This window comes from Echinops telfairi, unplaced genomic scaffold (genome assembly GCF_000313985.2).
Source record: "Echinops telfairi isolate 266 unplaced genomic scaffold, ASM31398v2 ScPeMD7_6;HRSCAF=24_1, whole genome shotgun sequence".
In the NCBI taxonomy this organism is placed as follows: domain Eukaryota; kingdom Metazoa; phylum Chordata; class Mammalia; order Afrosoricida; family Tenrecidae; genus Echinops; species Echinops telfairi.
The window spans coordinates 823,410-849,777 of NW_022103903.1; the positions used below are offsets into that span (position 1 = coordinate 823,410).

At 39.4% G+C, this 26,368-nt stretch overlaps 1 protein-coding gene and 1 non-coding gene across 7 annotated transcripts in view; both read right to left on the minus strand.

Moving 5' to 3' along the window:
• Nucleotides 1-26,368, minus strand: part of ROBO1 (roundabout guidance receptor 1) — a 1,092,383-nt gene that overhangs the window by 485,651 nt on the left and 580,364 nt on the right. The window lies entirely within an intron of this gene.
• LOC115868112 lies at nt 8,044-8,149 on the minus strand. The gene has a single exon (XR_004045421.1). It is a non-coding gene; the product is annotated as a U6 spliceosomal RNA (small nuclear RNA).

Sequence of the window (26,368 nt, forward strand, 5' to 3'; positions counted from 1 at the left end):
CCAACTTCAAGGCATGGTTATCTTGTGATTTCCCAAAGAGGTGAGTTTTTTCTCTTTCCCATTCCAGGCACTGGTTGGTCTACATGTTGGGTAGAGAGTCTCAAGGCCTCCATTTATTTTTTGTAGAGTTCCTTTGTTCTGATCACAAAGTCTTTGGCATTCTGTGATCGTACCATACAGATCACTGGTTCTTCCTTCTCATGCCTTCAGGATTTTTATACCAGATGTATCTCAATGTTTCCCTTTCAGGGTCTAGGCCTTAACATCCCCAATAATTGCATTGCCACCGTAAACTCAATTTCATGTGTTCCCTTCTCTTACCACGTTCACATCTTGAAGGTTAAAGTTACATGTTAGCTTGGTGAGGCCATGATTCTCAGTGGTTTGCCAGATATTGTGTAATCATCCTTCATTGTTTGAGATCTTACGGAAGTAGCCAATCATTTGAAAGAAGGGTTTCCTTGGGGCTGTGGACTGCATCAAATAGATATGAATGTTCTAGCAAAGTTACTGTCTCTTGACCTTATATTCAATCCTGCATGTGTCTTGCCATCATCCTCTGACTTCCAGTTGAAGCACGAGCCAGCAGTTTGCTGTCTGGCTTACACATTTTTGATTGATCAGTTCCTGCAATCTGTAAGCCAGCAGCCAGTCATCTAACCTGGTGATTTTGATTCCATCAGTTCATGCTACCATATGAGTCAGGAGATGCCTCCACCCTGACATCTGACTCATGGATCTGAGACTTACCAGCCTCCATTCTTGTGTGAGCAATTTCTTTGAAATAATTTTCTCCACTTTTATTTATGTATACTTCATTAGTCTTGCACCTCTAGTGAATCCATCCTAAGGTGCTCTCTACATGACTCAATAACTTTATTACCTTGATCCTATTGGAATTCCACTCTATTATTCTTCAACATTTCTCCCTTCCTTTACGCAAGTCTTTCTCCCCTTCCCTAGTCACCTCCCTTTGTTCTACTAACCCTTTGAATACATCCTCAAACATCCTCCCTTCTACTTTACCTTCTTCTTTTATCAAGAATCAAACTATGGTGAAGTCTTTCAATCTATTCTCCAGAACTCAGATTTCCTGTCATATGGAAGAAATTTCCTGTGTTTGAAATAAGGTGATGATTTTCACAAGCTCCTCTCAGCCAGTGACTAATATCAACCGGAATACTAGTGCAGGACTCTACTGATGAGTGAGTGAGTTTTCACCAGGCCAAAACTTTTTTAGAACTGTACTTTGACCTCAGTTTCTTCTTACCCAATGCATACTGTACAAATATAAATTAAAGACACATTTCTTGTACAGTTATGTCTCCTGTCCTCATTTCCTAATACTCTAATAGCTAAAACAAAACAGAAAAACCTGAACTCCAGGATAGAAATACTGGCCCTCATGCTTTTCCTAAAATACATAATCCATTTCTCTCCTAAAGGACACACAAAGGGCGTGAGGAATTAGAAACATTCTAGGTGTAAGGAACAAAAGGGTAGTGGTCCTAGTGTTAGAAAAGACACACCATCAATGCTTTCTGTCGTGATATGAAGTCCTTAGGTGATAAATCGAAAACTTGAGGGAGACCAAAAACGCAGCTGGTTTTTCCCCATAGGAGCTTGGTGAGTTTCATGGGACTCACCAGCTACATGGAAAAACCAGCCAGCTGTGGTTACAGGTTCCAAAGGCAGAGACAAATGTCTTGTTATATTGTGGTGCTTCATGGATGAAGCTCAGCGAGAGGAGAGGTGCCAGCTTCATAGCTGTGTCAGTATCTCCTCGTGGCACTGAAAGCGGAATGAGGAATACGTCTAAAGGGAAAGGTTGACATCTCTGATGGTTTTGAATAGAAAATTATCTTTTAGATTGAAGAGGCAGAGACCCCAAAGACTGCCAATTAAACAAAACAAAACACACAATAGGGTTAGAGATGAGAAAGAAGGACAAAACCAGAGGTATTTAGGTCTCAGAAAAATTGCAACTAGCTCAACTATTGATTGTATGAAGTGACTGGCCACTTGATCTGTCTAGCAAGATTTACCCATATGTATTTTACAGCCTCTTTTTCATCCTCATCTTTTCTTTTAACTGTTTCTACTTTTATATTTTCTACTGATGTGTCTTTGATTTCACTAACACTGCCTTCTCTGTGAACAGACTGCAATCAAAGCCATACAAACAGTCCTTCATTTCAAATATTGCATTTTTGGGGGGGAGGGAGGGCTCTCTAATTTTGGTTGATTTGTTACACTGAATTAAATTCTCCTTTGAATTCATCTATTTTTCATGCACCCCCACCACCATATCCTCTATTTCTCTTTTAATGCTGTTCATGGAAATTTTAAAGTCCTTACAGACGGACATTATTATTAAGATCGTCTATGTGTGCTCACCTATTGTGTGTTTTTGTTTCCATTAAGTATCAGTGATCCTCCCTTCACACCCAGACTCTTCTGTTGTCTAGTAATATTGCCACGTTGTGTATTGGGTATAAATGAACTACTGAGTCCTCAGATGGTTTTTTTATGGGCTGGACATGATTTCTCTTGCTAGGTAGATAAAGTAAGTGACCAATGACCTCTATAAAATCAAAGATTGAATCAGGGGACATGACAGCAGCTTACAATAAAAACAGAAATAAATGAAAACTCTTCCGATCTCAAAAAACCCTGGGGTGGTTCTACCCTGTCCTTCATTGATGGCCGGGAGAGAACGGGCATTCCATTGACAAAGAAGAGAGAAGGGGTAGAAGAGGCCGTATATATCACTCTTTTATGAAGCTGATGACAGAAAGCATCTCACAGTTCCATCACAGTCACATATTACAAACCAAACACACACACACAACATCATAAAAGGAACCCAGGGAAGGAGACCATATGCATTTAGAAGAAAAGCAAGAATTTTGTATCTTTTTGTTGTTGTTGTTTTAAAATGTACACCTATGTTTCTTGCAGCGATTTCCACAATGGCAAAAACATGGAAATGGCCCCCAAACCCCAACGATAGAAGATTGGTTAAACAAGCTCTGGTATTTTCATACTATGGAATGTTATGCATCAATTAAAAAAAAAAAGACAACTCTCTTAAGCCCCACAAGACATAGACAAAAAGAGAGAACATTATGCTTACCAAATTAGGTTAATCATACAAAGCTAAGATTAGTAACGCCATTGCTACAAGGACAACCCAAAGAAGAGACATGGCGACAAAACTGGAATGACTATGATGAGGCCGGGGACAGAGGTGGGAACGGGGGATGGGCAGGAATGGAGTGGGGGTGGGGGGATGGAAAAGGAGGGTTTAACAGGATATTGTTCTTGATTTCATTTCATGTCTTTCCTTTTTTTTCTCGGTAGCAATATTTTATTTTCTTCAACAGTTTTGTTAGCACGTAGTTTACATACGATATAATTCAATTGTTCAATCCTATCTACTTACTGTTGAAAAAATAATAAAATATAATTTTTGAAAGAAAATCTTTTCAACCTAGATTTGCCAACCTAGAATTTTATAGAGCGCAAAGATACAGTTCAGCATTATAGGCAAGAGTGGGGAAAAGGTATTTTCTTTTTTCACAAGACACTGAGAAATTTGGTCATCTTAGATTTAGTCTATGTGTTTTTATTTTATTTATAAAATAAGTCCCTAAAGTTTAAGGAACAAACAATCTCCATGAATTAATGAAACAGAGAGAGGGAATGAAGCTGTAATACTAAGCATGATGTCTTGTGAACTTTCTCCTGTCAAGTCTACCAGCTACCACGGGGTCACGTCCAACTCATATTGGACAAGGTAGACCTGCCTCTCTAGGTTGCCAAAGCTGTAACTATTTACAGAAGCAGAAAAGCCTCATTTTCTCCTGTAGAGCAGCTGCAGGAAAGCATTGGCACTTTCCATTGAACTTCATTACTACTTCTGTTGAATTCTGCTTTAAATGTCTTCCCTTCCACCATACATTCACATTTCTTGGATAGTACCAGTTGCTCAAATTGACTGAGCATAAAACGACCTGCATTGTTTTTCCAGATCAGACTGATGTTCTAGAAGTTTTCCCAGTGAAAACCCTCTACTTGCTGCATGACAGCTATAGCGCAGTCTAAAGCATATATGATGTTAATAATATGTGTTTATAGAAGACTAGTATGAAACTTAAATGAGTCAATGGAGTCATAAATTGATATTTAAAGAGTTTTGGTCTATTTAACAAATAAATATGTCCTCATTCTCTTGAGTCATCTTATAATGCTCCAGTATTGAGAAGAAAATGGGCAAAGATTTTTTCTACTGTAAGAGAAACAAGAAGATTCACCAGATGACAATGACAGATTCGCAGTTACTTTGTTTCAGATAGGACTGGAGTAGTAGGGACTGTGGAAATATAAGAAAAGCAGCTTATTCTCAGCTTCAGTCAATTTGGGCCTGGTGGCCCATAATTCTCACATTTTCTAAAAGAAATTAAAATTTTATTTTTGAATGTAAAATACTCTATTATAAATGTTACTTTAATTCATTTAAGGCACTGGGTGGGCCCACAAAACCTCTTGGACAACTGAATGTCCTGTGACCAAGTTTTGGGTTAAGAGATTTAGAGTAAACATTAATTATTGTCTTTATTTTGCTCTCTTCTGAATATGTACTTCTAAATCAGGGCTCTGTTTTTGAGCAATGGACTGGTACATTACAAACTACGCAACCTGACACTTGAGCAAGACATTTACTTACATAATTTCTTTTGACATTGTTCTCAGCTCTACTTCTATGTTGGAGTCATATATCTTAAAAAAAAAAAAAGAAAGAAAAGAAGCCCATGTGCTGTAGAGGGTAAATCAGTAAGCTGCTAACAGAGAATATTTCAAATCCACCATTCATTCTGCAAAAGGATCAGAATGACCGTCTATTTCAGTAAGCCTTTACAACTGAAGGTGCCATTTAGCTAGCTCCACTGTTTGGTTCCATTGAGCCAGTTCTGACAGATAGAGACTATTTGTACAATAGAATGAAACATTGTCTAGTCCTACATCATCCTCATGATTGTTGTTTTACTTGATTCCATTGTTGTCGTGCCTCTGTCAATCTATCTAGTGAGGGTCTTTCTCTTGTTCGCTGAACCCCTCTTTTCCAAGCATGTCTTTCTCCAGAGGCTGCTCTTTCTTGAGGATATGCTCAGAGTATGTGAAAGGAAGTCTCCTTACCCTCTCTTGTAGGGAGCATTACGGCCGTACTTTCTCTAAGACATGTTTGTTCTGGCAATCTGTGGTACTTTCAATATTCTTACCCAATATGATAAGTCAAATGCCTCCATTCTTCTTCCTCTTACAACATTCGAAACCCTACAGTCAGAATTGACGGATGGACGTAGGTATCTTTAAAAAAACCTGATGATTACAGAGAATTAATTATTCAAGGAGATAACCCATTGCTCTTTAATTCACTTTTTATACTTTACTAATAAAACTGTAATTTTCTTGTACTTCTCAGTGAGTATAAATACAAATTGCTTTAACATATTTTTAAACATTTACTCCCACAAAGATATATTTTTACTAAGACTTAGAACAAAATCTAGGCTTGCTAAGAATATTAGCTGAACGCTCTTATGAAAGAACTAAGAAAGGATGAACAGGAATTTTCAAAGGGCAGCCTGAGAAGATGAAGTAGAGTATTATAAGGAAGTGTGCAAAGACCTAGAGTTAGAAAGCCAAAAAGGACAAACACACTTAACACATTTCCAGCCGCGAGAATCGATGGGAAATGAAATAAAGCCACAAGTTGCAATGTTGAATGCTTCTATGGGAAAGATGCTGGATGATGCCTGAGGCATCAAGAGAAGATGGAATAGACAGAATCGCTAATAATTGGTGAACGTTCTATGGTTTCAAGAGGTAGCATATGACCAAGAACAATGGTACTGCAGGAAGAAGTCTAAGCTACACTGATGCTATTTCCAAATAAATTTTAAAAACTACAAACTAGGCTCCCCAAATTTTAGACCACCCATGAAATAGTTTCAAATTGATGAAGCATTGGAAGCACCCAACAGTATATGACAAGGCATTTGGAAGACAGTCAACTGAATGGATGAGATCTATATTTATACCCATTTCACAGAGAGGTGCCCCAGCAGAATGAAGGAATCATTGAACAATATGATTATTATCGCCTATGAAAGAACTTTGGCTGAAAATAATTTGGAAACAGTTCCTGCAGGACATCAACAGGGGGCTGGCAGAAATTCAAGCTGAATGCTGAGAAGACAGCCTTGCTGATGTCCGACGGGGCTTGCCTGAATGTAGAAAATAACTGAAAATGCTTGCTTGTGTTTTATTGACTATGCAGAGGCATTTACCTGTGTGAATCACAGCAAACTATGGATGGTATTGAGAAGAATGAGAATTCTAGAACACTCCCAGTGCTCATAAGGAGCCTGTACGTGAAATCTTTGCCTGAACAAAGAGTCAGTGATACAAGCAGTACAAGGGAAGACTGCGTGACTGAAAATCAGGAAAGGTGTGCTTCTGGGTTGGATCATAGTTACTCCATCGGTAAGCTGATCATATTTGCTGAGAAGCTGCATTATATGGAGAACATGGTCTCAGGATGGGAAAGGCATTCATAAATTATCTATGTTAGGCAGATGATACACCTTTTCTGGCTGAAAGCAAAGAAGCCCAGGAGTACTTACAAATCAATGACTGCCATCTTCAGTATGAACTGAAACAATATAAAGAAAATAAAATTTCACACATTTGGGAAAATAGACATAATCATGCTAAAGAGAGAAACGATTGAAATTGTTAAGAATTTAATTTCATAATCAATGCTCATGAAAGCAGCTGTCAAGAAATTAAATGGGCAAATCTGCTGTGCAAGACCTCTTTAGAATGTTGAGCAAGGATGTCAAGGTGAAGCCTAAAGTATGATTGATGTAAGCCACAGTAGTTTCAATGTGCAATCTCCTATGCACGAGAAAAGGCACCCTGGTGGCATTGTTTGGTAAGCATTGCATTGCCAGCAGCAAGGTCTGTGGTTCCAACCCACCAGATGATTCTATCTGCTTCCATAAGATTTATAACCTCAGAAATTCCACAGGAGTCAGAATCAAATCAATGTCAGTGGGTTTGGGCAAAGTGAAAGTTGGACAAAGAATAAGAAAGGCCACAGTAGAATTGATGCATACATATTATGGTGTTGGCTAAGAATATTAAAATACCATGGATGCCAGAACAAAGTGTTCTGGCTCAGAGTAGTGCAGCCAGAGTTTTCCTTAGAAGTGAGAATGGGAAGGCTTAATCTCACAAACTATGGACATGTAATTCTGAGGATAAGTCCCCCGAGAAGGGCATCGTGCGTCTTAAACCAGAGGAAACAGTGACCATGACAATGGACCCAAACAGAACAGTCATGAGGATGGAGCCAGACTGGGCAGGGCTTCACAATGTTGTACTTAGGGCTACTATTAGTTGGAACTGAGTCAATGGTACCTAACAACAAGAATTATTATTATTATTATTATTTTAAAGATCATTTTACAGCTCTTATAACAATCCATACATCAATTGTATCAACCATATTTGTACATAGGTTGCCATAATTATTTACTTCTATTTGAGCCCTTGGTATCGGCTCCCCCCCACCCACGACCCCTTGATAAATTATAAATTATTATTATTTTCATATCTGACACTGACCGCTGTCTCTTTTCCCCCACGGTTTCTGTTGTGCCTCCCCCTCCTAGGGTGTATGTGTGGTTATGTGTCAATCATTGTGATCGGTCCCCCCTCTTCTCCCCACTTTCCCCCTACCCTTCTGGTATTGCTACTCCCATTTCTGTTCCTGAGAGGTTTATCTGACCTGGATTCCGAGTATTGTGAGCTATTACTGTACCAGTGTATGTGTTCTGGTCTAGCCCCAGTGGAAGCCAGGAATGGGGTCATGATAGTGGGGGCTGAGGAAGTCTCAAGGAACCAAAGGAATATTATTGTGTGTGTTTCATCAGAGCTATAGTGCACCCTGGTTGAAGAAGTCTTTTATTATTTAGAAGTTTTTATATTAAATAATATTTTTATGTCATCCTTGCGCAGGGGCCATGCTAATCTTCTCTGTATCATTCCAATTTTAGTATATGTGCTGCGAAGCGAGCACAAATATTTTTAATAAAAAGGATTGCATGAGTCATTTGAATACCCCATATTCTGGGAGAGTAAATGCTAGACAGGGGTGTATTTATTTGCATTCCCTTTAATTCTTCAACTCTAGCATCCTGTATATTTTCAACTACTAAAAACAATCCTCTTTAAAATTTTTAGGTCTCAGAAGATAGTAGTCTTAGTGATTTCAGATTTTGTACCTTTTTGAATCTCCATATAAAAATATTGAAGGTAGCTAGATAGCACAATAGAAAACACAAGACAACATTTATATTCTCACGGTGGTAGTTGTTGTTGGGTGCCATCCAGTCAGTTCCAAACTATAGGGACCCTGTGTGCCACAGAAGGAAACACTGCAAGTCCTGCACCATCCACACCACTGTTCCTGTGCCCGAGCCCATTGTTGTCAGTCTCTTTGAGAATCCTCCTCTTTGTCACTGCCCATCCACTTTACCAAGCATGATGTCCTTTCTCCAAGGCCTGGTCTCTCTTGACAATATGTCCAAAGTATGTAAGATGAAGCCTAGGCATAGCGCTTCTCAACCTGTGGGTCGCAACCCCTTTGGGGGTCGAACAACCCTTTTACAGCGGAGCTCAATTCATAACAGTAGGAAAAGTACAGTTATGAAGTAGCAACGAAAATAATTTTATGGTTGGGGGTCACCACAACGTGAGGGATTGTATTAAAGGGTTGTGGCCTGAGGAAGGTTGAGAACCACTGCTCTGAGGAATACACTGGCCATACTTCTTCCAACAGAGATCAGTTTGTCCTTTTAGCAGTCCATGGTACGTTCGATATTCTTCTCCAGCTCCACAATTCAAATGCATCGATTCTTCTACTGTCTTCCTTATTCAGTGTCCACCTTCCACATACATATGATTTCATAGAGCATACCATGGCATGGGTAAGACACACCATAGTCCTCAACGTAACTTGCTCTTCAATGCTTTAAAGAGATCTTGTTCAGCAGATATACAGAATGCAATGCATCTTTTGATTGTCTGACTGATGCTTCCATGGGCATTTATTGTGGATCCAAATAAGACAAAATCCTTGACATCAACCTGTTCTCTGTTTCTCATGATGTTATTGACGGGTCCAGGTCTGAGGATGTGGGCCTTCCTTACATTGAGCTGCCATCCATACTGAAGGCTACAACCCTGGATCTTCTTCAGCAAGGGCTCCATTGCTCCTCCCTTTCAGCAAGCGAGGTTGTGTCATCTGCATACAGAAGGTGGTTCATAAGCCTCACATAATCCCGTCTTTATCTAATCCAGCTTCTCTGATTATTTGCTCTGCATATAGATTGAATAAGTATGGTGCGAGGATACAACCCTGACACAAACCTTTCCTGATTTTAAACCAGGTTGTATTCTTTGGTTTTGAAAATGATCATTTTGTAATTCCCAAGGGGTTAGCAAGGAGTCTTGGTGGTGCTGTGGTTAACCTCTAGAAGCGTTGCAAAACTCCTATTGTTCTCAAGTGTATCCACCGTTTATTATCCATAACACAACGAGGTGTCCAAATAGCTAATGAAATCCAACACAGAGGTGAGTAGAAATAAATCACCTATGGCTTCTATACAGAGAACACAGGAGGGACCAACAAACGTTCTGATGTACTGGAAAAACACAAAGTACTTAATAGGTATTTACTATTCAACACTTAGGTCCAATTCAAGAAGGTGACCAAAATGTGGTTTCCCCTCACTCTCTCCCCCATTTCTCATATATATGAGTTGAAAGTCTTCCGAGAAAAGATTGGAACAGTCTAGTCTCTGTGAACTCCTGAAACGGAGAAGTCACCATGTATCTTGAGGACAAGAACCCTCATTTAGAAGCAGGTGGTTTGGTAGGTGTACACTCTGTATAGCTGCACAAGACCATGTGCTTAGTTTAATGCTTTGCTCTCTTGGTCTTGAAATTCTTAATGCGTTTTTTAAACTTTTTTTTTTTTTGCATTCACATAGTCTTGAAAATTACATAGCTGGATTTCTGAGGGGAAAAATAAATACTCTAATTAGAATCAAACTGAGCAGCACAGAAATCCCAGAGAGGAGCAAAGTTGTGGGGAATGGGAAAGTGTTAGAAACTTCTAATGCATGCCACAGTAGTTTTTTCAAATAGTACATAAAAGCAATAGATGCATGAACCTACATTAGAAAAAATTTTCCATAACCAACTTGCTTATTAAATTTCAAGAAATGAAATTAATACAAAATGAGCATGGTGATAGTCTTAAAACTCAGCTCCCATACATACGTTTACGCTTACAAATGCCATATTCCATGAGTAAAGAGAATAGAAGTAGAATAATTTCATAACAAATAATAAAAACATTTCAAATCTAAAAATATATTAAAATTTTTAATATAAGTAAACAGTCTCAGGGTTGCAACAGAGCTCCAATTCAATGTGTTCTTAAATCACATTTATAGACAATCAGGAAAGGGTACATATAGTTCATATATTCTTAGATAGCCTTACTGTAGTGCAAGTATGAGAGAAAGATAAAGATGTGGAGTCTCAGAAACCCAACTCTGTTTTAAGTTATATATGTATACACAAAAACTTAAGTTATGTATCTTTGTGTATCTATATAGATACACACAGATATGGTGTTAGTCTGGGTTGACTAGAGAAACAAATTCATAGATACTTGTATGTGTGCAAGAGAGAACTTTATATAAGGAGTAATTGTATATTACACCACCATGGCTCATTATGAAAAGCAAAGCAAACGATTTTGAATATGATAATTTTGTAAGGCCCAAGGGGTTAGGAAGGAGTCTTGGTGTGGTGCTCTAGACTGCTAACAGAAGGGCCTGTGGTTAGACGCCCCCAGCTTCCATGAAGATTCACAACATTGGAAACCCTGGGGGCAGGTCTGCTCTGTTCTGTAGAGTCACTACAGGACTCGAAGGAATTGGATTTGGCTTGGTTTTAAGAAATGAGTGGATTTAGGCTTCAAAGGAGAAGGAAAAGCAAACGTGGTGTTCTCCATGTTTTCAAGACTGTAGACTGTCCAAAGGAGGAGAATCAGCGTGTCCCCGATTGTCTGCTTCTGGCTCCCCGGGAACCGAAAACTCAGAGTTCGGAGGAGCCCGCTGAAGGGCACCGTGGAAAGTCATGGAATCACGTGGCCTGTTCCTCCCCAGATGAAAGCACATGTTAGGTACATTGAAAAGACTCAGCCAAACCTTCTTAGGAGGCATACTAAGGCGATCACACCACAAAGAAAACCAGGGCATGCTTCCTGTCAAAGCCAGCCTAGGCTGTGTCTGGCTGGGCAGAAAGCGTTGTGACTTGAATGGTACACATCACGGGGCTTCTAAAGTGGCCACATATCATTTCATGAGCTATCGGTATAAATTTTATAAAATCAGAGGAAAATAACTGTTACTCTGCTACTGTTAGTCAAATTATGAAACAAAAAAAGGGAGAGGATCACTTTGTAATTGCCATGATTTTAAAAACATCTATGTGATTATTAACAAGATGAATAACACATTCGTTTTCAACATAAAACAATTTCCTCAAAGTAAACAGTTATCCCAAGTCAGATATTTTCAGTGAAAATGCTAGCAGGAGGTTCCCAGTTACAATCCTTTTTTCTCTTTATTCTCCTTTTTTACCATAATAATGAGCACTTGGAAGGCACTTGAAACTTACAATAGATCACATCTGAAGGAATATCTTTCAAGAAGATATAAGGCAGCGATGATATTTTAGAGGAAGTTCTAGCATGCTTAGCAGCCCTCTAATCATTCTCAGCATAGAACTAGTTACTTGGCCGGCCTCTGTTTAGAGGAGGAGCTTGCCTCCACTTGGACAAAGGACCAAGCCTGGTAAAGAACAGCAAGGGGGAGCGGAGCAGGCACAACTGTGAGCCCTCTATGCTGTCTTTAATACTGCCAGGGAGCACACAAAGGTTTCCAAGCCGAACTGGCTCCTATTTTAAAAATCATGTCTTCTGTGATTTATACATCTTTCCGATGTATATAAAATTTTTTTTTTGGTGGACACACAAGGCAGGGAAATGACAGTAGTACATTCATTTCAATTTCTTTACGACATGATGCAGTTTCTATAATTACTGAGCTCTGTCTGATGATTTGAGGGATTCAGTGAAGCAGGTGATGATTGCATAAGAAAATGTTGATTACGTGTACTGCAAGAGGGCCCTTATCGAGTGTTAATTTCTCTCTGGAAGCCATATTAAGACAAATAAAACCCTGTCACTGAAGTCATATAAGTTTTCTTTTTTCTGTGTGAAATCTCCCTGTGGGGAATTTAAAATTTTACTGCTTAATGATACTTGTAAAGAAGATATTCTCCATAAACTTAGGTTCATAATTATTGCACACAGCCCCATGGCCATCCGTTGACTCTAACTCCTAGTCACCCTGTCGGGCAGATGCAACCCTCCACAGTATGTCTGCGATGACAACTCTCAGTAGGAAGACTGCCTCCTCTTTCGCCCTGGGAGCAGCTGGTGGTTTCAAACTGCTGAGTTGGTAATGATCAGCCCAGGGCTCAACTCAGGGTAGCCCCAGGTATTTGATTATTCACAGAGTAGTGAAATTGTGCTGAATCGAGGGATAGCAGAGCTTGGTTAAGTTTCTTATTCTGTTCATTACACACCATGTGACAATGAGCATCTCAATGAAGTTTTCTGAATCTCAAGTAATTTTCTACAAAAGAGAGGATTGTCCTCTGTAGATCCTAAAATCTTTGCCAATATCAGCATGATTGAGTTACTCATTATTGGCCTGTTTTCTATTGTTTTGGTGGACAGATTAATTCAATAAAGATGGCATATGGAAAAAAATAACATGCATCGTAAATGATTATTAAATTTCTCTTCCATGTAACAAATTACTCCAAAACCTAGCAGATGATAGAAAAAACATCAATTGTATAGTTTCTGAAGGTCAAGAATCTGGAAGTGACTTAGCTGACTGGCTCTGACGCAGAGAAGTGCTAGGCTATCACTTTTGTCTTCTACTCTTGGGCCGCAGACAGTTTCTGGAACAGCACGGTAGGGATGCCACAGAGTAGAGATCATTGGGAATAATCTAGGAGGCTAGTTATTAAAGTGCTTACATTGAATAAACAAAACACACATTTTACAGATTCTTCTTCCTTATACGTTGCTTCAGTTGCCCCTCATTTCCCCATCTATTGCAGCAGATCAACACAACACTTCACTGGCTGCTAAAAGCACAATCCTTCTTCCACTCTTAGTAAACCCTTCACTAAACTTATTAAATGACTTAGTGCCATACTAAATTACAGATGTTTCAGGAACGTAACCACTATTTTATACATGGAAGCTACCAACATATAGATAGTATTTTTTCCTGTGAATGTGTCATTTTTCTACGTTTTAATTAACAGAGATAACAAATACCCTTTTGCTTTTGACCTTCATGAGGACATACTTAGTTCCTTATATGAAAGCTTTTCATTAACATTATGAAGGGCAAAAAAGTGTGTGGTTAGTTGAAGCTTGTTAGGTTATATATAAAAATAAAGTAGCATAAATCACACAATTTACATGTTCGACTCCTTATGTTAATTTATTCATATAGTAAGTGCTTTAAACAACCCATGCACATTTTTGTCCTTTTATTAACTCAATTAGTATTCTTCATAGCAACTGTATCAGTAGGTGTTATTTTTATTCAACATTTACAGGTAGGGAACAAAATATGAAGAGGCTAAATTATGGTACTTGCTCAAGCTTACATAGCTTTAAGGGCCAGTTCTGGCTGTTAGCCATGTGGTTGAAAAGTATGAGCTATTAATTTTTATGTTCTACTATCTCTTGTTAGATTAAATCCAAAAAGAATTGGTCCCAATAGTATCAATGATCTAAATCCCCTCATTTCATGTATATTGTTATAGTATAGGATTGCTATGAGTTGGCATTGACTTGATGACAGAGGGTTTTTGCTTTGTTTTTGTTTTTTTTGAGTATAGGATAATCAGTGAAACAGAACTATTACCTTGCTTCAAAAGTGTAGTGCCTGGAGAAACACAGCTGAGTCAACCAAAACTAAATTCATTGCCACCAAGGGATTCCAGCTCCTAGTGACCCCATAGGACAGAGTAGAACTCTCCCTGTGGGTTTCTGCAATTGCAAGTCTCTGTGGGATTAGAAAGCCTCATCATTCCCCTACAGACTGGCTGGTGGTGTAGAACTGCTGGCCTTGCAGTCCACAGCCCAAATGCGAACCCACCATGCCAGCAGGGCTCCTCACATGTCTAGGTAGCCTTAGGAGTCTCTCAGAACTTTTTTTTGATTCTGCAATTGTATTTCAAGGAGATCCAAAGTGCATCCATTTTATACATAACAAATTCATTGCCATTGAGTTGATTTTAGCTCACGATGCTGGTGCTGGTTCCAACTCATAACGGCCCTATGAGGGACCAGCTCATAACTACCCAGTAAAGGGGTTTTGAGAATGTAAGTCTTTATGGGAGCAAACAGCCTTATCTTTCTCCCAAGGAGCAGTTGATGGATTTGAACCATGTACTTTGCAGTGAGCAGCCCACAGTGCCACCAGGGGTCCTCAATTTTATGCAGGGAGCCAACATTTTTAATGTACCCCCTCCCTACCCAACCAGTGTATCACTCATTTTCTCTCCTTACTGCCTCTACATAGCAGTGGTAGCTAAAACTTGAAAGCTGTTCCGGGTACCATTATTAGCTATGGTGCTAAAAAACTGTCTAAAGAATTTCTCCATGAGTTATATTATTTACCTTAGCACTTATCACTACAGGAAATGTAGCGATAAATATTTACTATGAGCACTACTTTACATGGGAAGAGGAGCCTGGTGGCATAGGTTACACTTTAAGCTGCTGACCACAAAGCCAGCAGTTTGAAACCACCAGACACACCAGAAAGATGAGGTGATCTGCTTCCACAAAGATTAGCAATCTGGCCTCAGAAACCCACACTGGCTGTTCAACCCAATCCTATAGGGTCGCTCTGTGTGGTAGTTACATAATCGCCTGTCAACTTGAGGATATTACGAGTGAAGGGTGGAATCTAGCCTGTCAATCAGGTCACAGCCTGGTGTGCCTCCTTGTGGGCATGACCTTCTCCAGAGGATTCTCTTTTTCTCTTTCAACCTCTTTCTCCCTGGAGGAGGGTCACGTGCTCTCTCTGCCTTCACCTTCCTGCGATCAAATCACTCAGAGACCTGCCAGAGGCCTGGAGATGCATCCACCCCCATTGGATCCACAAGACTTTGCACCTACCATCCTGTGATCATCTTGTATTTTGCATCATTGCTTTTGGTTGTGTGAGGATAAAGAGGGATTTATGAACCGGCATCAGATTTATGGGTTAATATAAAATGTATGGACTTGATCTGGACTGAGCTGGGATGTTTTCTTAATATACAATTACTTCATGCTATAAAGCTCTTTCTTACACATATATATGAGTGTCACTGGATTTGTTTCCCTAGTTAACCTAGCCTAACGCACTATGAGTTGGAATTAAGTCAATAGCAGTGAGTTTTATATGGGAACATTTTTGCAAAAACTTATTTGTAAGAAAATGGTTGAAGGCTTATTTTTATTCCATTTAAATGACTATTTTCTTTCAAATTTTTGCTTATATATAAAGTTGCTTGAGGGGCTATACTGAGAGTTAGCACTTCACATCGACATGTCTTTACTTTACATTTTCAACATGTTATGCTTTGGCACATGAATAGGAGCTGTAGCATGATGTATACTTTGAGGATGGAGCTGTTACCAAATGTGAAGTTGACAGGCCACCTTATTAAAACCCCAAGAAAAAAAAATAAAAAAATAAAAAAAATAAAAAATAAAATAAAAAATAAAACCCCAAGAAAGCCCACGATGAGGAATCATGTCAACTTAGGATGCATTCTATCTTGGCTATCAGTAAACTTTAATATTTGTAAAGTTTTCTGTAACCATTTCCTTCACGTTATCATCCTATGTACCTTGTCAAGAAGGAAAAAAAATCCAGAATGAAATATATTCTACTTTGTATGATTACATTTTTATGTTCAGCACAATACACTATATAAAATACATTAATACATTTTCTGGACTATATTTTATTCCTATATTAGAAAAAATCCATTTGCATTTCAACTAATAGTTTCCACATTACTTAGTAGGGAAGTGAGTAGCAGGAGAGAAGTGAGTAACACTTTTTTGGTCAATCTCAGGCCAAAATGAAAAAGCTGTCTTAGTTATCTCGTGGTGCTATCAGTTGGCTTTAGCCAGCAGACATTTATTTCCTCATAGTTTTGGAGACTAGAAATTCAAGTTAAGTGTGGGGGATCTAGGGGCAGCCTTTCTGTTGGCTCTGGAGCACGTTCTTTGTCTCTGAACTTCTGCTCCTGAGCAATCTTCACATGCTTGGCATATGTTTCCCCTCACTCCTGCTTCCTAAATTGCTTATTGAATCTCTTTTATATCTCAAAAGAGCCCTGGCGGTACAGTGGGTTACATGTTGGGCTATTAACCACAAGATCAGAGGTTCAAAACCACTAGCTGCTCCACAGGAGAAAGTTGAGGCTTTCAACTCCCAAAGATTTACACTCGCAGAAACACAAAGGGGCAGTTCTACTCTGTCCTATAAGGTCACTAGGAGTCAGAATGGACTCATTGTCAGTGAAGTCAAGACATATCCTACATTAATTTTGCCTCGATAATGTAACAAAGACAACCCATTCCCAAATGGGATTATAATAACAGGTGTAGCAGTCAGGGTTCACAGCAAACATTGATTTTTTTTTTGGAAGGGGCACAAAAACACAACCTATGCTTGAATTTGCTAAAATATTCTTAAGTAAACCTGTTGACCTTTTCATTTTAAAACATACATCTGTAATTAACTACTTTATCTAATTATATATAATTTTTCTTCATTTATATCATTGTTGAGAACCAGGATGCTTTGACAAAGAAATCAAGGTGGGGGTGGGGAGCTGATACCAAGGCCTCAAATAGAAAGTAAATGTTCAGAAAATTATGATGGCAACATATGTACAAATATGCTTGATCCAATTTGATGTATGGAATAATGAGAGCTGTAAGAGCTCCCGATAAAATGATTTAAAGAAAAAACAACAAAGAAATAAAAGATGGCCAAGAGGTGAAGCATCAGAGAGCCCCTGGAATCTAAGGCGAGGCATTCCTTTTTTCTTAAGAGCTTGAAGAAAAGGAAGAGAAATATTTATGAATTTTAATTATTTCCAAGTCTAATAAGGATCTGAACAAATAATTGTTCAGTGATGTGGGATTAAAAAAATTGTTCAGAAAGGCTGAAATGCATACATTTAAAGAGGCATTATTTGAAATCACTGGTCAGTAAGGATATCTATGGACCACCATGTAAGACTATTTTCACCCACCTCCCTTGACATTGATTGCAGGGAAGCAAACACTAGTATTAGTGTACATTTCTTCCTCCCATATAGCTCGAGAACACCCTACTGTAGAAAAGGAAGCCGGAGGTCAGCGTGACACTAGCCGAGGTCCTTGTTGAGTATACTCATTATCTGACATTGGAGCAAACGTACTGTCACGTTCGCGGTCTTTCTGCCATTTTGGATGACCTACCTTTAGCAATTATTATTATTATTTTAAATCATTTTATTAGGGGCTCATACGACTCATCACAATCCATAATACATCAATTGTGAAAAGCGCATTTGTACATTCATTGCCCTCGTCATTCTAAAAACATTTGCTCTCCACTTAAGCCCCCGGCATCAGGTCTTAATTTTTCCCCCTCCCTCCCCCCTAGCAATGATTCCAAGCGCAAATGCTTTCAGAATGGGTGAGACCATACGAAGCAATCGAAGGACTGTATTCTTCGTTCTCTCTTTCATCGAGCTCTCCAGAGAGAGGTAGCATGAAGCGAGATCATGTATTTTTTAAAACCTATGATCTGCCTGAATATTATGTTCCTGCATCAAGGTCTATAATCTCCTTCTTTATCAGCGTTTACATGGTAGATGCAGGGTCCCGGTGGCACTGTCCTAAGCAGATCATTTGGAACTATAACTGCAGAGGCCCTTTGAGTGGGGCTTCCATATCCATGTGTTATCCTTCTCGACTTCTCGCGGATCCATTCAGAGCTCTCCCACAGATCGGAGTCTCAGCCTCCCTTCACTGACCGAGTCTCTGTAAACACCATTGCCTGCCTCAGCTATGAATTCAAAAGCACTTACCAGGCAAGTGAAACTGAGAAAACAATGTATAATTTTAAAGGTCTGCATACTTTCTGTAACTTGCTCTTAAACAAATGTCAGACAAGAATAAATTTCAATGTATCTTAAAATGAACTGGCCTCCTTTTCTTTACGCTAACCAAACTAGCAATGTGATTACTGGTTTAGACCCTAAATGTTGTCCTGAGGCCCAGTTTGCCCAATGCCATTATATGGATAACCTCTATAGCTATCAATTTAATCAGTTCATAGGCGTTCATTATCACAATTCCTATCTCTCTGCAAATATTCATCATATCTACTTGTACTACAAATGGATTTACTGAATTCTCAAGCACATCTAGGAATACCCTAGGTATTTGGACAAATGTTGTGTCATAGCTAATTTGAATGTATGCATAAAATTATGTTTTCATAATAATAATAAAATCCTTTAATGGGAGATAAAAGTGGAAACAAGTAAAAGTTAGTAATATAGTTATTGTAAAGCACACATTGTGGCATTTATAACTTAGTGGCTATTAATTGTTGCATTTCTGATGAACTGATTTCAAAAGAAAAGCAGAACATAAAACAGTTATCCTCTGGCCTAAGCGATTTATCGTTGCCAACAAGAAGCTGGAAGAATATTTCACATCTCTAGCGACAATTATAGACTCTAGGCAGAAATAGTTATGGCAAATGTGTATTATGAAAAATTCAATTAATGGACTGTGATTTTTTTTTAACCGAACAGACTTATGAAAGCGAGAACCAGCTCAATGAAAGAGAGGGCATTACGTTAACATTCTGACAGGATCTAGTTGGAGGCACTAAGAAGGATACAGCATCATTTTGAAATGAGCTGGTATCAAAGCGACATAAAATTGAAGAAAAAAAACAATGTATGGTGAAGCTTGGGTGGAAACATGATGAAATGTATGATGCTTTGCAAAAAGTTTATTGCGACAATGTTCCAAAGAAATTGCATTTTACAAACGGATAATGCATTTTCAGAAAGGGTGTGACTGTGTTGAAAATCAGGCCCACAATGGCAGGCCTCTACATCAATTGAAAGGAAAAAAATTAATCTTGTGCTTACTCTAATTGAGAGCATTAACTAAGCAGTAGGAATAATACAAAACACCACAGACATCTCCAGTGTTTCAACTTTCCAAATTTTGATGAAAAAATGAAAGGTTAGCAAACTTTCCTGTTGATAAGTGCCAAAGTGGTTGCACCCCATCAGTGGTAGACAAGAGCAGGTCATTCAGTAGGAATTTAAAACACGAGTGAGTGAGATCAAGAGCCTAAAGCATTCTTCAAAGAATTGTAACAGGACGTGACACATGGCTTTACTAGTATGATCCTGAAGACAAAGCACAAGCAATGTCTACCAAGAGGGGCAAAGAAATCCAATCAAAGCAAACATAATAGATCAAAAACAAAGGTCACATATTAGTGGTTTTGTTTTGTTTTTGATGCTCAAGGCATTTTGCTTGTTTACATTATGAAAGGCCAAAGAACGATAACATCTGCTTAGTATGAGAGTGTTTTGAGGAAATTAGCTAAAATGTTTTCCCCAAGTTAGCAAAACGTCACCAGCGAACACTGTACCACAACACCACTCCTGCTTATTCCTCTCATCAAAAAAATGGCAATTTTGCAAGGAACTTGATGGAAGTTTGTTAGTCATCCAACTTACAGTTTTGACTGGGATCCATCTGACTTCCTTTTGCTTCCCAATTTTAATAATATCTTTAATGAATATCCATTTTTCTTCAGTCAATAATGTAAAAATAAATGATTGCTTTGACACGGTGAAATTCCCAGGACCCTCGTTCTTTGAGGATGGACTAAATGGATTTCAAAAGTTTCTTGAACTTGATGGAGTTAATGTTGAGCAAAAAAAAGTTTACATTTTTCAGGGCAAGATATGACAAAAATACCAATTTATAAACTATCAAGGGCTCATGAGGGAGGTGGGAGCAGGGAGGGAGGGGAAAAATGAGGACCTAATGCCGGGGGTTTAAGTGAAGAGAAAATGTTTTGAGAATGATGTACAAATGCGCTTTACACAATTTATATGGATTGCGATGACAGTTGTATGAGCCCCTAATAAAATGTTAAAAAAAAAAAAGTTTACATTTTTTCACTTTCCACTTTTGAAATTCCTTCTTATTAAGTGAGTGAAACGGTGTGGTAGTCACCTAATCTGGTGTCAATTTAAGGATTAAGAGTGTAGGGGTGGTGTCTAGGCTATCGATCCGGAGACAGCCAATGAGACTTCTGTGGGCATGGCCTTCTGAGAATTCTGGGAAAATTGGTACTTCCTCCTTGGAGGCGGAAGACACTTCTCTCTCTCTCTGCTACTCCCTGGGAGACATTTCAGAAGACAAGCCACATGGATGCAACCAGACCTCGGAAGCCAGAGAAGCCACAGAGAGACCCCTGCCAGCACTGAGATGCTTACAACACCATTGGACCCAAAGACTTTCTACCCACTGGCCTGTGATCGTCCTGCATTCAGCATCATTGCATGTGTTTCATGAATCTGAAGAGGACTTTATAGATTGATATTGGAAATATGGGCTAATATCAGACTTATGGCCTTGGACTGGACTGGGTTGGGATGTTTTCTCAATGTTCAATTCCTCTTGTATATAAACATCTCCCTTATATACACATGCGTGTTTATAAATTTGTTTCTCTAGTCTACCCAGACTAACACAAACGGCCAACATCTTAAAACAAACGAAAAATAGTAGAAAAAATAGTAGTAAATCTTGTGGCAAACGTGATAGAGTATAATCAGCTACATAGGGAAGCTACATCTTGGTGTTAACTAATTGTTACAACGAAATGTATACCTATCACTACCACATTGTCTGATATTTTTCTGCACTCTCCTCCCAAAAGAAGAATCTTTGCAAATATTTCTGATGTATTGATTTTTAAATAATAGTATTACCGGAATTCAGGCTCTTGCCTTACCTAGAGAAAGATGAGCTTTTGGAAGACATAAGTTATCACAAGATAATTTTATTTTGATATTCCTAGGATGATGAAAACCTTACCAGCCAACAGGGCTGGCCTCAGTATTTCCTTAGCTATGCCCACCGCCCCTCACTGCCCCCCACCCAGCTTCCTTGCATACTAAGCAAGTTTAAAGGTTTCCATGCAAATGAGATTCTCCTGTGCTTCCACTGGGTGGCAAAGGCCTTTTGGGAAATGTAGTCGCAAGATCTTGTCATACCCACCACACATGCTCTGTCCAAATCTCTACCTTTGCTCCCTTACCCTGACTCACGTCTCCCCTGAGAGATTGCGTGCACATCATTCTTTATTGGGTCTCATTCTGTAGCGGCCTCCTGCTTATTTGGGGGCTTAGCATATCATCATCGGGCGGCCTGAGCAGAGCTCTTTCCCCATCTTGTCTATGTGCAGGGGTGCAGGCTCTCTGAGGGGCGAGGCTGGCCTGAGGCTGCGGGGGCATTCACAGGCACCCTGAGTCTGTGGTTCCAGAACATTCTGACAGTCACACCAAAGGTTGTCCTAGGGAAGTGCTCATTGTCGTAATGAGACAAAAGACATGCGGGGTAAGGGACATATCTATGGCCCATCGGTGTATTGTTTGCTCAAGAACAATCCAAGAGGCATATACTATACGTTTTCCTTCCAAAGATTCTTAATGTATGCGGTATTATAAAATTCAGTCGGGACAGGGAGGTTGGTAGAACAGGCTAAAAGGGAAGGACAAGGCGAGCCAGAGAGGTTGCCAGAATTCAGTTTCTTGTCTTGCTATGGGAATCGTTCAGAAGGCGTTGCCAATAGCAAGCAGGTTATAACAAAGGAAGGACTTTATTGTGTTGATCGGTGGTTCCGTAGAGTCTTATCCAGAGACCGGGCCGCACTCTCCCGTGGGAAGCTTTTTATAAGGAAGGGGCCTGGATGGATAGGGGTGTCTGTGGTTGGTTGTTGATCCAGCAAGCAGCCCAGAAACAAGCAGTTACACGAGGTAATCAGGAGAGGGCTGACCGGAAGAGAGGCACTGGGTGGCAGAAGCAGTTTCGGGGTGCGGAGGCCTGGGATTGGGGAGTGGTTTGCAGGTCAATGTGGGGTGACGTTCACATTCCACAGGTTTCTTTGTTGCCTGGGCTGCGCTTTGTCGCCTCCAGAGCAGCACTTTGCCCCTGCCTCCATCTAACCAAGAGAAAGATTTGCTTTTGGAAGACATGGGGCATGCAAACACAAACAAACAAACAAACAGACAGACAAACCTAGGAGGAAGAAAACCTTCCCAGTCAGCAAGGCTGGCCTCAGTATTTCCTTACCTCCTGTACACATGTCAAACATTTGTAAAGTTTCCTGTGCATTGGCAACATGGCGTGGGGTAGCAAGGGGTTCTGGGACATGGAGACCCAAGATGCTGTCATGGGCTCTGCACATACTCCGTTCAAATGTCTACCTCGCGCTATTTTAAAATGAGTGATTGTGGAACTTCTCTTGGGTAATAGCCCAACCTCCGCAGGACAGTTCTGTGACCCACCCAAGAGGGAGGAGCTCTGGTGACAGTGTGGGCTCCCGACTGCAAGGTTTGCGGTCTGAAAGCACCATCCACTCAGCGGGAGAAAAAACGGGGCTTTCTAATCCCAGAAAGAATTACGGTACCACAAGCTCACAGGGCTCAGGTGCTAGCCTATCCTATAGGGTCAATTCACAGGGGTCTGTTCTAGCCTATCCTATAGGGTCGGTAGAAGTTGCCATTGCTGCATGGCCATGAGAGATTGTTGTGGACCCAAGCCTGGTCTGTCGGGACCTCATGACTGCATATTTCCCAAAGCCCTGGAAAAAAGAGCACAACTGACAGCGGAAATCTGTGGATGTCACAGTAAAACATTAGTACACTTACGCAGAAAAAGCTGAATTCATAAAATATTCATTTCATTTGAAGGCTTACATTTTTAAAAATTTAATAAAGCCTTCTTGAAAATGTTGTCTTTAGAAGAAGCCCTGAAAAGATGACATTTTGATGAGATGTCAGGACTGCTAGAAAGTGATTACAACATAATATGGGTTCCAAATGGTAGGACTTTAAATCATATTATTAGTAGTAATATCAAAACCTGTGAGGTGATAAAAACAGTGGCACTAATGTACTTGATAACAATATGAAAGACTGTAGTGACTGGGATTAAACATTTAAAAAATGTTTTATTAGGACAAGATTCATTTATCACGAGAATATGTTGATCACTTCAGTCTTGAATAAATAAAAAAATATATATTTATATATTTAAAAATGAACCATCAAGTGCTAGAAATAAGATGTATACTTTTAGAACCAGTTGAGAAAATAAGTCAGAAAGTGAAAGAGAAAAAAAAGGCATAAGGAATAGAGCATAAAATTTAAGCCGACAAACTAAGTCAAATAATAAAAATAAATATTATTATAGTTCTTGTTTACCAGAAGCTTTTTTCAGTACTTTACACATGCTAATTCTGTCAGCAGCTACCATTGTTATCAGACTTTGGTTTACGGACTTGGAAACTGATGCACAGAGAGGTTACGCGACTTGCTCAAAATCACTACATAGCTGCAGAGCTCCGTTCCAACCCAAGCACATTTATGGACCCACAGAGTTGGTTCTGTAATCATTTATCGTTTCCCTTAGCACAATGGAAAAGACAGGGCGGCTATAGATGCAACTCAAATGGTGGGCAGAGGTCAGGTTTTACAGCGTCTCCTGGATGTCAAGAATGGATATTAGTTTAAGAACATGCACAGTCATTTGACGGATGCAGAGAGTGAACATTTTGAGGAGAAAAGCTGAGGCAGGGGAGGATGGAGCAGAGGCTCTGAGGGTATGTTGGGCAAGTGGGGGTGAAGCGGGGTGAGTTCTAAGAAAGAAACAGAAAATTGGGATGGAATTATTTCAAGTGCATCTTAGGGGTTGCTTTATACAACCGTAAGAGAGGCTTCAGTGGCAAAATAAGCTTAGTAAATATATGCATGCATATTTATTTATGTACACACATAACTGATGATGTCATGATCCCAAGTATGCAGAAACTGAGGAGTCAAACTCTCATACAGGTAATAAAAGGTATTCTCTGAAACCAATAGACAGAGATTAAAAAATAACACATCCTCTTTTGTTTTGAATCTGTGCTGAATTCGCAGTATTAATTAAATATTCCAATAGAGATATATCTTTAGTAAGTTGAATACTAGCATTTTAGCTTCAGGGAGACATAGACAGTTGTCTTGATTATATTGAGATGATATTGATACAATTTTTGAGGAAGAAGGTTAAGACAATAAAGGAGTTTAAAGGCAAAGAGTCTGCTGTTTTTAGCAGTCATTGAATTGGTTCTGAATCATCACTAGTCTGTATACAATGGAATCAAACACCCCGCACTCGTGCATCGTGCCCATCATTTGTTAGGTTTGAGCTCATGGGGCTCAAAGGCAAAGAGAAGGGGGCTATTAAAAGTGTAAAGGAAAGAAAAGAAAGAACGATAATAGAAGAAAAAGGAAGTTCAGGAAGAAAAGAGAAACTGAAGAGATGAGAGATGTGTGTAACTGTGAGGAATGAATGGCAGGGAAGAAAGATACTGGTGTGAGCGAATATTCAAATAAGTAGGAGTTCCCAAACGAGAACAGCCTTCAATGAAGAGGTCGTTTCTTCCTTGTTCTTGTAGACACACGAGAAACGGAAAAAAAAAAAAGAAAGAAATGGTTGAAGTACATCTACGACATAGTATTGTGAAGGGAGACTCAGGTTAGCTAACAATTAGTAGAACAGATACTGTTTAAAATTCTTCCTAATCCAAATAAAATAAGCATACATAAAATTAATTCTCATATGACGCATATCATTAAAGCATTTACATAGGTCCACAAACATATATGCACACATATTCACGTATAAATGTGGGTATGTATATATATGTATGTGGGTATATATCATTATCAGTAATAAATACAGTGTTATTTATCAGGTAATAATACTTCAAATACAAATTCTATAATAGAAATTTGGAATTCTTATATTCATTGCCACATTGTCAGTTAAAACAATCCAATTATTTCATTGCTAACTTCCTTAAATGTAAAATGTCTCTTAAATTTTGAGAAAAACTACATCGCCAGTGATAAATTCAATAATCTTGCAATAAATGTAGAAGTCAAGTGATCTAAAAGTCCTTATAAAAAACTGATGATAAAAATAACAAAAAAGAGGTAGTTGGCGCACATAGGTGGGGGTCTCGCGGTGACCAGTTTGGGGTGACCTGGTGCACACAGCAGCCGGACAGGGGTGCAAGCATCCTTCTCTCCCCTGCCCCATGCCATGCCCCTCACCTGAGCGGTGCCTTCTCCCCGAGACTCCTTGAACCTCTTCAGCTCAAAGCAAGGGCCAACCTGACTTTAACTCACGAGGTGACCTAGCAGCCAGATGAAGACCTGGAGACCATGGAGAACAAAGCAGAACCCCCAGTAGCCAAGCTTCCCAATGACCTCTCAGCCCTGCAAGGCTTCCTGAAGGCCCTGCGCCTGGCCATGCAGCTGGAAGAGCAGGCCAGCAGACAAATCAGCAGCAAGAACTAGCCTCAGTGGTGACTGCAAGTAAATTTTAAACTAATGGAAGTTTTCCAAAAACATTCTGAAGCCCTCTTGTATATCTATTACACAACTTTTGCCTGTTCAGTTATTTACAGGTTTAAGCCTTATTGACCACAATTACAAAAAATCTGTTTACAAGTTTCAATTCCATGATCCATGTAGTTTTTCCGTCACGCCTAACCTCCACCCCGCACTTTCTCTATACTGACCCTAGTAACCACTAATAAACTTTGATATCTATAAAAACAAATCAAAACAAAACCCAGGGAATGATGAGGGTGGACATTGGAGACTGGGCATGGTGCCCCAACAGGCTAGACTGGAAAACACAAGTTTTTCTTGCTTGGTATATATTAATTTGTTCTTCGTCAGT